We start from the raw sequence: 12,096 nt of genomic DNA on the forward strand, positions 1-12,096 counted from the left end.
GTAGGTATTATTGACGTGGCAAGCACCAGCATTTTTTAAATGCCGGAGTTCTGTGTTCTATGTCATTGTAGAGAATTCATCATTCTGAGGGATGCAGGTTACCCGTGTCCATCCAGTGAAGAAAATATGCATCTTTTCTGTCTTTTCTTCAAGAGCCTTGCCATGCTAATCTTCTGTCTCTCCCCAACAAGAGCTCACATTCAGTCTGAATGCTAAATAATGTTGTCATGAGGTTGCGTGGGCACATGGGCAAGATCTATGCCCAAACTATAATGAATCTCTCTTCTACATTACTGTTATGGTGGCCAAAATTGGTGAGCAGCCCATCCTCCAGGGAGCAGTGGGAGGAGAGGAGAATATTTTGTTGGACTGTATCCTGGACATATCTTCGGCTAGACTCCTGGAGCGGTTTAAATCAAGGGCTGGGCCGAGCAGGCTTGAACGGCTTTCAAGTGACAGGTTTATGGAGGCAGGCCTAATTAGATCATGGTAATTTGTACTATGACAATATCTTTCGCTCAAGATCTCAAAGCAAATTTCTGCCTTGATAGGTGAACTGCACAAAGGCTCACAAATGGTAAAGGATCTTCTTATTATCACAGAAAAAAGAAAACACCCGTGGGCAGCCCCAGTGAGAGATAAGCTTGCATTTATAAAACTTTTATTAAATGCTTACTTACAAAACATGTACTCTACACGTATACTACATGTTCATGCATTTTTTTATTACTTGATATGGTGGTTAATCATGATTGTCAACTTGACTGGCTTTAGAGGCTTTAGAATCACCATGGAAACAGACCTCTGGCTGTGTCTATTAGGGCGTTTCTAAGGCCTATCTGAGCAAGGAAAGCTCACCCTGAATGTGGGTGACACCAGTCTATGGGCCCCCATCCAGGATCACACAAAGCTGATGCCCTCATCTCTCTCTGCTTCCTGACTGCTGGTGCAGGTGACCAACCATCTCCTCTTCCTGTGATCGTGCCTTTCCCGGCATATTGGGCTGTGCATATCCTTGAAGTTAAGTTGCGTCTTCTCAAGAGTTGATCACAGAAATGAGAAAATTAACCAATATTCTTGGCTTTTACAAAACCATAGGGTATAAGTAGAAAAGCAGCTAATAGTTCTCCCATTTTAGAGAAAGGAAGAATGGAGCCATGAGTGAAGAACCGCTTGCTCAAATCCATACAGTCAGCAGTAAGGTTGACTCTTATTAATATATGTATGCATGGATAAAGGAAGTGGGAAAGCTCTAATCAGTGAGGATAGGAAGAAACTTCAAAATCATGGACTTCCGCCTTGAGTGGGTCAAACAGGAACAAGACTGAGCATGCCAGCTGCACCCAACTGGAGCATGGCATCAAGAGAGATGGGGATTCATGTATGTCAAATGCGTAAGCAGACAGCAAATGAAAATGTTGCAGCGTACCCAGCTGCCTGGTGTTCTCATATGATGGAGCAACCGTGGCCCAAAGACAATATTCTGTGTATATGGCCACTGCAAGAAGACTGTGGTAGCATGCCTGCCCGCCATTTACCAACCGGAGTTGAGAGTATCCTGAAAGAACAATGGTGTAGAGAATTCCTGATTGCTGACCCTATGGCCTCACCTTCAGAGCGAGAGAGAGAGAGAGCGAGAGCGAGAGAGAGAGAGAGAGAGAGAGAGAGAGAGAGAGAGAGAGAAGAGAGACAGAGAGCACATATGCTCTGATTTGCCTCATGAGACTAACCATTCCTGGTGACACATTTTCCTTTGAGTGCTCCAGGAACACAGTCATACCTATGACATGGCTTGTCCTGGCCTCTTGGCTGTGGGGCTGACTTGTTCAAGGTGCCATACAAGTCTTTCTAAGAATCAGGTAGAGAGCTGCTTAAACTTTTGGTTTTCCCAGCAAATCTCTACCCATGGTTGTGTTCATAAATACCTGTTGACAGGCTAGGGATGGTTTCAGTTCTCCCTTTGGATACCTTCACAGCTCTGGCTGAAACATGTCTCAGCAGAGAACTGGCCTTCATTAATAATTTGGACTCTTTCTCTTCTCTGCCATTTTGAAGATGGAGCCCGTTTCTTCTCCTAAATGAGCCACACGGGCCATGGCAAGCACTGTTACAGGTGGGATTTCCTACAGTGCTTGGGTGGCAGCAGAGGGGTCCCTTTTCTAGCACCTGCACACCCCTAGCATGTTGGGGAGACTCAAACATGGGCATACATATTTTGTCAGATCCAAACATTCTAACTCCTAGGGAGTAAGGGAGAAATGGAGGAGTTCCTATTGTTTATGAGGTCTGTCATGCGGTCCAGCTCACCCTGACTCCTCCCAAGAGCTAGTTCCAGTGGGTAGGTGATGGGTGCAAGGCAGTTCCAGGACCTGTAGCATCCTGAGGCAGTCTCTTCTGGCTGAGCTCAGGAATTATGACAAAACACCCCCGCCCCTCCCCGCACACTCTGGGCTTGGCAGATTCTGCCAGAGCAGGAGGGGAAGGTGACAGCTCCTTCCAAGTCAGAGGAGGTTAAGTCACAACAAATATGTGATCTGTCCCCAAGTGATATGAAAAATTAAACATGAAGAGGAGGGAAGATGGGGCTTCTCAGATGACAGAGCCGTGGGGAGGAGGAAGAGAAGGCAGACGGAGGGAAGGGGTGAAGTGGCAGGGGGAGGGGGCAGAGTGTGAAATCTGTACAAAGACAAACATGGCTACTGTGCAGAATCTGTGGATGACACCCCTCACAGGTCCAGATGGCAGCTTTTGAGAGTTGTTCTGGAATTTTCTGATTGGACAGGATTTGCTCAGAGCCTGATATTAATGTTAACACTCGGGCCTTGGACCCCTGTTTCCATGCCAGTGTGGGCTAACTCCGTAGTTTAGGTTGGGCCGGGTTCAAAGACTCAGGGATACACAGGCTGGGCTTCTGGTGGGGTCTCTGTGCTATGCATCGGAAGAACCCGACCCCCCCCCCCCCCCCGCCTTATGTGGACTTTCTTAGAGACTTGGTAACAGCAGGGCCTGGCTACTGATGGTCAGACCTTGGTTTTTACAGGCTATGCTGGGAGTAGGGGACAGCTCCGTTGCTACTCATTTCTGCTAAGTTGTTAACTAAAAGCAGGCCCTCAGACTTTTGTACAGTATCAGCAACTCTGAGGAGAGCAGGCATCAATTGCCACACTGAATCTCTATGCCTAACTATGTTTGATATAAAGTTGCCCCCCCCCCGCCAGGCGGTGGTGGCGCACGCCTTTAATCCCAGCACTTGGGAGGCAGAGGCAGGCGGATCTCTGTGAGTTCGAGACCAGCCTGGTCTACAGAGCTAGTTCCAGGACAGGCTCCAAAGCCACAGAGAAACCCTGTCTCAAAAAACCAAAAAAAAAAAAAAAAAAAAGTTGCCCCCCCCATAAAAGTCATTGTGTGGGTTGGACCCTTTCTCTGTAATGGGTAGTGGGCAATTTTTCTTGGAGACTCCCAGGCTAGGGGGGATTCTGCAGTGACTTTTCTCATCCCGAGGCTAGGATCCAAGGAAAGTCTTCCTAAGATCAAAGGTGTTCAAGAGGAGAAAGGAGAAGGACACCAGCGTTGCCTCCCACTTCACTGCGTTTCCCTTGACACTGGGTGATGCTGCACACACCGGCTTTGCACACAGATGTCATTCTGAGCATCGCAGGCAGAGCTCCCCCTTGGTTTTCGTTGCCACCCAGTGTCTATTTATAGTCATGGCCAAATGTGACCTCATCCTCTAGGCTTTGCAAGCTCAGCATAGTGAGGCCAGGTTAGCCTGCCCACAGGTCTCCCAGGAGCACCCCAGATGCTGCATTGTGTCTTGTCAGCAAGGCCAGTGTCCTCCTTCTGTTTCTCTTCAAATGGCATTCAGCTCAGCATAGCGGAAAGCAAGGTGATTGGAGGGGCTGTCTTTGAAACCAGAAAAAGGATGGACGGCCCTGAATATGGATGAGTTACCAGTTTCTCTCCATCTCCCTCACTCCTTCTGTCCCTCCCTCTCTTTTTACGTGTGTTCTTCTTTCTCTCCCTTTCTTCCGTCTACTGTTGAAGGAATAAAGCAGAATCTTGAGCAACAGTAGCAGATGGGTAAACTCCTTAAGGATATCCCTATGAAGCCAGACCACTTAGTTCCCAGGGACCCCAGCAGGTCTCTGCTCCTTTCTTGTGAGCATTTAAACATGGGAAGCAGGTGAGAACTGATTTAGTCAAGAGCCTGCTATACAAACACGAAGACCTGAGTTCGATACCCAGAACTCAGGAATAAATTGCCAGTGTGTTAGCCAGTGTGATGGTGTGTAGCTCTAACCCCAGTTGTGAGAAGATGGAGGTAGAAAGAGGCCTATGGTTCAGTAGTTGGCCAGCTTAGCATCAGTGGGCAAGCAGCAAGTCCTAAAAGAAAAGGTGGATATAGGCAGGCATGGTAGCACGTGCCCTTAATCCCAGAATTTAGGAGGCAGAAGGGGGCGGATCTCTATCAGTTTGTGGCCAGCCAGAGTTGCATCTCAAATCAACCAACCAACCCACAGGGTGGATGTCTCATGAGGGATGATGGCTGAGGTTGACCCATGACATCCACACGTGGGTCCACACACAGGTACGAACATCTGCACACATATATGCACCTGCTCCCACCCCAGCATGTGAACACATCGGTGAATTTAAAAACAAGAAATATTATCCCCAAGGCAAACTATACTGCCGAGGAAGTGACAACCTCGAAGGGGACGAGCCACTGCATTAGTGAGCACTGCTTCATTGTAGAGTCCAGTCTTCAGGGCTCTTTGTTCAGGCAGTCAGTGCCTCCTGTGTTCACACGGTAAGTTCCCCCTGTGTACACTCTTTTCCTGGGGGATTTTAGCCCTACTTTGGGGGGGGGAATCACAATTTATTCAGAGTTATATCTTTGCAGAAGTGTTTCATTCCTAACAGGACTGTAGCACAAGTTCCAATTGATCTTAATAATAAAAACCTAGAGTCGGATATTAGGGGGTGAAAGCCGAAACCTAGAGTCCGATATTAGGGGGTGAAAGCTGAAAGATCAGAGAAGCAGAGCAGCCAGCCACACGTTCTTACCTCTACAAAATCCTGAGACCGAATGGGGTCTCCTGTCTCTACAAGTCCTCAGATTGAATGCCATATGAAACCTCAGACTGAATCCTGAGCTCCTGTCTCCTCCCACCTTATCTTCCTCTCTCCGCCCAGCCATATCACTTCCTGTCTCCCCCTCTCCAGTGCTGAGTGCTGGGATTAAAGGTGTGAGCCACCACAGCTTGTCTCTGTCTCTCTTTTAGACTGATTTTTGTCTAGCATAAACCAGGGTGGTCTTGAACTCACAGGGATCTCATGTGAGAATCCCCGAGAGTTTGGGAGAGGATCGAAAGTTTATTTAGATGTATCACAGGATGAGCAGTGACGCGGGAGAGGTTCCGTGCTGCCACAATTGTTTTGGGAAAGAGCACAACAGCAAGCTGGCTGCTCTGTTCCTACCATCTAAGCCAGCAGGAGAGCAAAAGAGCAAGTGACCACCTCCCTCTTCCCTTATATGAGCTCATGTCTGTAGACAAGAAGTCACGCACTAGGGCCGGTACCCCAAAATCTATTGGCAGAATGAATTCCCACAACAAGATCCATCTGCCTCTGTCTCCCGAGTGCTGAGATTAAAGGTGTGTGCCATCTCTGCCTGGCCTCTATGGCTGATTAGTGTAGCTAGCTTCGCACTCTGGTCTTCAGGTAAGCTTTATTTATTAGAGAACAAACAAAATATCACCACACATGCCCTATTCAAAGATACTCCTCTTTCCAAGTCTTTATCTATTGGTGACTCTAGAGCCTTCTTCGTGTTTAATTCAGGAGTACCCAACTTCACTGAAGTTGAGGGTCTTCAAACCTACAAAGTCAGTAATCAGTTGACCTGTTTAATTCAGTTGGGAAATCTGCCTGGGTAATAACTAAGGAAACTCGGCGTTTACTGGAGAGCTGCAATTGTACCCATGGTGCTCAGAGCAGGTAACACGGCAGGGCATGGGGTGATATGGTCTGCACAGAAATGATCCTGCCCTCCAGTTTCTCTATGCAAGATAAAATGTAGGATACTCAGAGACCCCACAGCCAAACAGGAATAAGAATGAATCAGAAAGAAAAGCCAAAAAAAGAAAAAAAAGACTTATGTCTGGAAATGGTACACATAGTCTGCTGTCAGCACCTAGCAATAAAAAATGTATCTGTAAAAGCCATATCTACATCCCTTCTGTGTCGTCACAACAATACAGCCTAAAGCAAAAATCCACCTTGATGCTTTGGCAGTTGGTTCAAGTTTGGCTTTTCTAAAGCTAACAGGAAATATAGATAAAAAGAGTAAAAATGGCAGTGATGGTGGTGGGGGAAAGGCAATATTCCCCATTACCCAAGACTCCTGGTAAACCAGCATTCCAAATGCCCTCCATTCGATTTCATTTTGGAACTCCTACAGGAAAACCGCAGCGGGACTGACATTGGGCACATCCCGGCAGGGCGATCGGCAGTGTCCCCACCCTCCAAGTGGTTTGGGTTCCGAACCTGAGCCTAATGTTTTCTCTTCTGGAGACACAAATGTCACACCGTCTCTACCTGGAATGTTTCTCCCTTCTTTACATTAGTGTTCTAGACATGATCTTACCCTTCTTCCCCATCTCTCTCCGTTGAGACAAATGTCAGTATTTATCAGGCACTTGTAGCTGGACTAATTTGTCCCACCAGCCAGTTCTCAAATAACCACATAGAGATTTATTATTAATTATAAATGCTCAACCATAGCTTAAGCTTGTCACTAACCAGCTCTTAAAATTTAAATTAGCCCATATTTCTTATCTACGCTCTGCCACGTGGCTCAGTACCTTTTCTCAGTAAGGCAAGTTCACCTCCTGCTTCCTCTGCATCTCTTGGCGACTCCTTGGGTCCTTCTCTCTCCCCAGCATCGTCTTCATCTGGTTCTCCCACCTAACCTTATCCTGCCTAACTATAGGCCAGGCAGCTTCTTTATTAAACTGATCACAATGACATGTTCACACAGTGTAAACAAATATTCACAGGACCTGCTAGGAAAACATAGATAGAACTTGGTCACACAGGTAGGGGACATGCTCCGTCTTGCTCGTCTAGAACTTTCCTGGCCCTCCCTACCATGACTGCCACTGAATATATTCTATGAAGTTCTATGTGTTCCAACACTTACCAGAGCAGTACATCAATATTTCTTATCCAAACCAAAGTGACTTTTGCTTACTTCACTGCAAGAGAGGAATGCATTTCTGTAATTATGAAAGATTTATGATTAATCAACGTTACAAGTGACTTGTAGAATTTTTGAGCTCCTGAGCTGTGGTTACTAGCTTGGGGTGAAGAACATTTCAAGTTTACAGAAGAATTTTAAGCGGCTAGTGACGCTCTGTGTCCACAAAACATCTGTGTGCAGAATGGTTGTAACAGAGTGGCAGGGTCACAGGGAAGAGGTAGGAATGTCTCTAAGGACACTCAACTTTCAGGGTTTAACCCTGGGCTTCTGCCAAGTTCCCATGATGAGTTAGGAGTCTGAGCCTGTCCCTGGCAGAAGCAGCACACCCTGCTAAGGAAGAATCCTATGTTCGGGATGGGCTGGACAATAAGGGCATGGCTACACTGCAAACCAAGACGGTGGAGGAAACACCAAAATCTGCTTCATCCCATACAAGAATTTCAGGCAACTAATTCCTCTAACTCCCTCCCTCCCTCCCTCCCTCCCTCCCTTCCTCTTTCTTTCTACTGAAGTAAGGCTCTTCCTCTCTAACTCCCTCCCTCCCTCCCTCCCTCCCTCCCTCCCTCCCTTCCTTCCTTCTTTCCCTCTCCCTACACCCTCCCCCTTTTAAACAAAATACTTCAAAACAGAAAAATTTCTCCTTGCCCTCCATCTACCACCACCACTGCCAGACATGGCAGCAGCATTTTGCTCAGACCTGCCTGTCACTGTTCTTATTAGCAGTCTAGTGTCTGAACAGGAATGCTGGTGTGTTTGGGACAGGGAATCTGCTCCAAAATCCTGGATGACTTAAGATACACGGAGTGACCCAGTTGACTGGAACTTGGGATGTAAACGGAAGTATGGGAACAGGGTCCTGGTTGCCCAGAACCAGAAGACATTTCCTTCAAGTCAAGCCAGGTTTCTTGAGCAAGGTTGGCACACCAAAGAGGCCAGCACACTGGAATGATCAGGATAACCCCCACCCCACCATGGGAACCTCCATTTTATCACAAAATTTCTACGAGCCTCACGAGTAGACAGCATTTCAACTCAAGATTCCCAAGCGAAATCATTTTTGTCGACAGCAACATGGCCAGGAAACCAGTGACACCTTGATGAACATTTGCCCGCCTACCATAAGCTCGGCTTTCTGGTCAAAATGATTCATGACATCATTAGGAAGGGACAAAAAAGAAGGCAGGACATCAGGGAAGGTGAGTTCTGGGTCCAGGGAGGCACTGTCTGTGGCCACCACAGGGTGGGATGATTCCCAAGTATTTGAGTGAAGTAAGAGCTCCCAGATGGGCTGCCCTTGTGCTGACCTCACCAACATGGAGACTCAAGATGGATCCTGTGAACAACCTATGTAAAAAGCAGGGAGTGGTGGTTGATTTCACAGTGCCAGTCCTGGGGAGCTGGAGACAGGCAGATTCCCTGGGCTCGCTGGCTGCCCTAGCTGACTTTATGTCAATTTAAGACAAGCTAGTCATCAGAGGGAACCACAGTGTGAAAATGCCCTTCCCTGAGTGGCCCCTGGGCAAGCCTGTAGATGCTGTAAGAAAGCAGACTGAGCAAGCCAGTAAGCAGCCCTCCTCAGTGATGATCTCCGTCTCAGTTCCCGCTTCCAGGTCCCGGCCTTGAGTTCCTGTCATGGCTTTCTTTAGTGATGGACTTACAAGCTGTAATATGGAATAGGTCCTCTTTTCCAAGTTGCTTTTGCTCATAATGCTCTATTACAGCTATAGAAACACTACCTAAGCCACTGGCCAGCTAGCCTAGCTGACTCAAAGGTTTCCAGGCCAGAGAGAGGTTCAAGGTGGACAGCATCCAAGAAGGGCAGACTTGGTTGTCCTCTCTCTGGCTTACACACACACACACACACGCACGCACGCACGCACGCACGCACGCACGCGCGCGCGCCCTGCACTGGGCTTCCTCAACCCTACTCCAGATCTCTGCATTCTCTTCTTTTATCCTGTTGAGTCAGTCTCAGCCAGACCAGCTAGCACTAAGGGACTGGGGCTCCCGAAGTCACGAGGGCTAGGAGGTCTGCTTCTAGGGGCATGAACCTGTGGGCTTTGGGGGACTTGAGCAGTCATTTAATGCAAATCACTTGCTCTTCCACCTCCCTCTTCCAACACAATAGAAGCTGGACCTTGCCGTGTGTACCTTCGTACTCGCCAGTAACAGCTGTTTACCAAAGACATTTTCACCTGCTCACATACTGCAAATGGTTGACGCTTAATAACAGCCACGCTCGCTAAAGAGCGGCCTCATTTGTGTCTCTGTAAGCATGCATGACTACTGCAGCATTAAATCATCACGTGGTAAAAATGACCGCCGAAGCAGGAAAGCAGCGGACGATACAAAGCCCAGTGGCTTTTCATACATCCGACACTGTGCCAGGAATCGATGGCCAGGCCCCCAAACTATGATCGGCCAGTTCCACGATGCTAAAGTGAGTTTCCAGCAATGCTGTGGCTGTCTTGGTTTTACCTCTGCTGATCCTGCTTCCCTGGGGAAGCGGAGACAGCCTAGGTGTACCTAAGGACGGAGTGTTTTCAAGCAGCTGTCCAGAGTCTTTCCTCAGCAAATGGCACCATGGAATAGGTCACCAGGTTCATTAGCATGGCAGCGGCTCACCTCTGGCTACCACCATCCCTGAAACATGTTCTCAACTGCATCTCCTTCAAGGGCTGCGCCTCTTCCTGTTGCCCCATCCTTCCCTGTTAGACTGCCGGTTCTTACCAATGTGCAGCTGAAACTCAAGAGATGTTTCTAAAATAAAACCTTTGCTTGCTTTAAAACCTACCCCTCTTGCTCGCATGTGTGTGTGTGTGCACACGCATGCACATACACACACACATACACACACACACACATACACACACACACATGAGTGATGTTGGGCACTGTTGCTCCTCTCCCCGTTTCCTAGCTCCTCTGTCCTCTCCCCTGCCCTGCCCTACCAGCCCTGTCCAGAACGCCATGCTGTCTACACTCCGAGGCCCACGGCCCTGCCTTCCCTCTCTTCAGCTTGGAAGCCGCAGCCTCCCATCAGGGTTCTGTTTGCCAGCCCTGTACTGTACTTCATTAGGCAGCTCTATTTAATGGTTTCAACAAAAGCCATCATTTTAGCCCAACTGCCTCGACTAAATTAAAATTTCCAATCTCTGTTTTAGTGTTCTGCAACTGATGTATACATAAGCAAACGCGGGCAACATCTGCCAGGGGGTTGGCTAAAAGTTCTGTAAAGACACACTTCGCATTTCTGAAGCACGTGCAAAGTAATAGCGCCCTTATCCCCCGGAGAGCTCTCAGGGCTCTGCTTCGCCATTTGCTCAGACACACTTTAGCTGCGTACGAGCCATCCAGTTGATTCTCCCCTTGGTTCTCGTTTGGTCTGTAGTGTCATTTTGAGTAATTGGGGTATGGTAACTGATCAACTTACAGGTTTCTCATTGGCAGAAAGGGACTGTATTGGCACCAAGAAAGAATATGATGGGTCCTCCCGGTGCGTGAGCAAGTGTCCCTCTCTTGCACTTGGCTACCCGAGGCCATTAAGAAATAAGCTTAATAAAGCCTTTGAGTGTATACATCCTCGCTCTTCCCGGGGCAGAGGGAGGCACCTATAGGAACGGCGTGGCACACCAACCTGGGAAGGTGGTCAATGTACATATTTAGTCAGTGATCTGTGAAACTTTTTGAATTAGTTTTTAAAGCTTTGTTAAGACCAGAACGCACAGATGTTGAAAACAAGTTCAGCTGTAGCGACAGATGGTATTTGATTATGAAGCAGACTGTTCATATAATACAAAGATGCTGCTTCTGCCATACACAAGTAACTGCGGAGAGTGCAGGCGAGCTTTTGGAAGGCAGGCAGTTCAAGGGGGCCTTTGTGCGGCAGTAACTCTCCCATTTTGCAGCAGTGCTAGAATTGGGATAATCCCGCACTCCCCTTTTAATCAGGGCCTCTCTCTGCTCTTCCCGGCTACACCTCCCTGGCCAGCCTTGTCCTTGCCATCTCAAAGACGCCTCTTTTGCTCAGCAAACAGCCACCACTTCCTTTACAGCCTTGCCATTCGGGTTGGAGGCAGGCCTGGGCCAGGCAGTGCCAAGGGAGGTTAAGGCCCGCACAGTCTGTGTGGAAAAGACCTATCCTTAATGCTTTGCTGTGACAACTCAGGCTTCGCTTTGCCGTTTTCTTCTGGTGCTGGAGCCGAACCCAGAGCCTTAAGTATCCTGAGTCAGTGCTCTACCACTGAGCGACACCCATGAGGTGTGGGCCTTTTTCATAGAGACCAGGATTATGACATGGCTCCAAATGTGCTTTACCATGGGAGGCTGCCTCCTGAGCATCGGCTGGACTGAGCTGCCTCTACTGTAGAATGGGTGACAATAGCCCTGCTCATATGCATGCATGTCATGAAGACCCCATGAGATCCCAGGTTAGCAAATGTCTTGAGTGATCTGAAGTGCTATTCCTAAGCATGCCACCATCACCAAGAAGGAAATTGCCCTATACCTTGATGGTTCTTAGTTGGAAATCCATCTCCCTTCATGCCCAGAGTCCCTGAGAGATACTGTGGTCTCAGGATGCGTGCTCACTGAAGGGTGAGAAGAGCTGTGCCCTCCAGCCAATCATCTTGTTTCTTTACACAGTGTTTTGGAGGCTCGGGAAAGGTTAGGGTGTTTCCCAGACCTTGGCTGATGGCTGTGTGTTGAAGAAAGGAGACAAGACTCAGAAATTAGACGGAAAATTGATCTGACAGTCCAGCTCCTTCAGAACCCCCACTGAAGTCTAGGGAGGTCACCACGCTTGTTTCTTTCTTTTTAATTTTTAAAAAAAT

This window comes from Microtus ochrogaster, chromosome 6 (genome assembly GCF_000317375.1).
Source record: "Microtus ochrogaster isolate Prairie Vole_2 chromosome 6, MicOch1.0, whole genome shotgun sequence".
NCBI classification, from domain to species: domain Eukaryota; kingdom Metazoa; phylum Chordata; class Mammalia; order Rodentia; family Cricetidae; genus Microtus; species Microtus ochrogaster.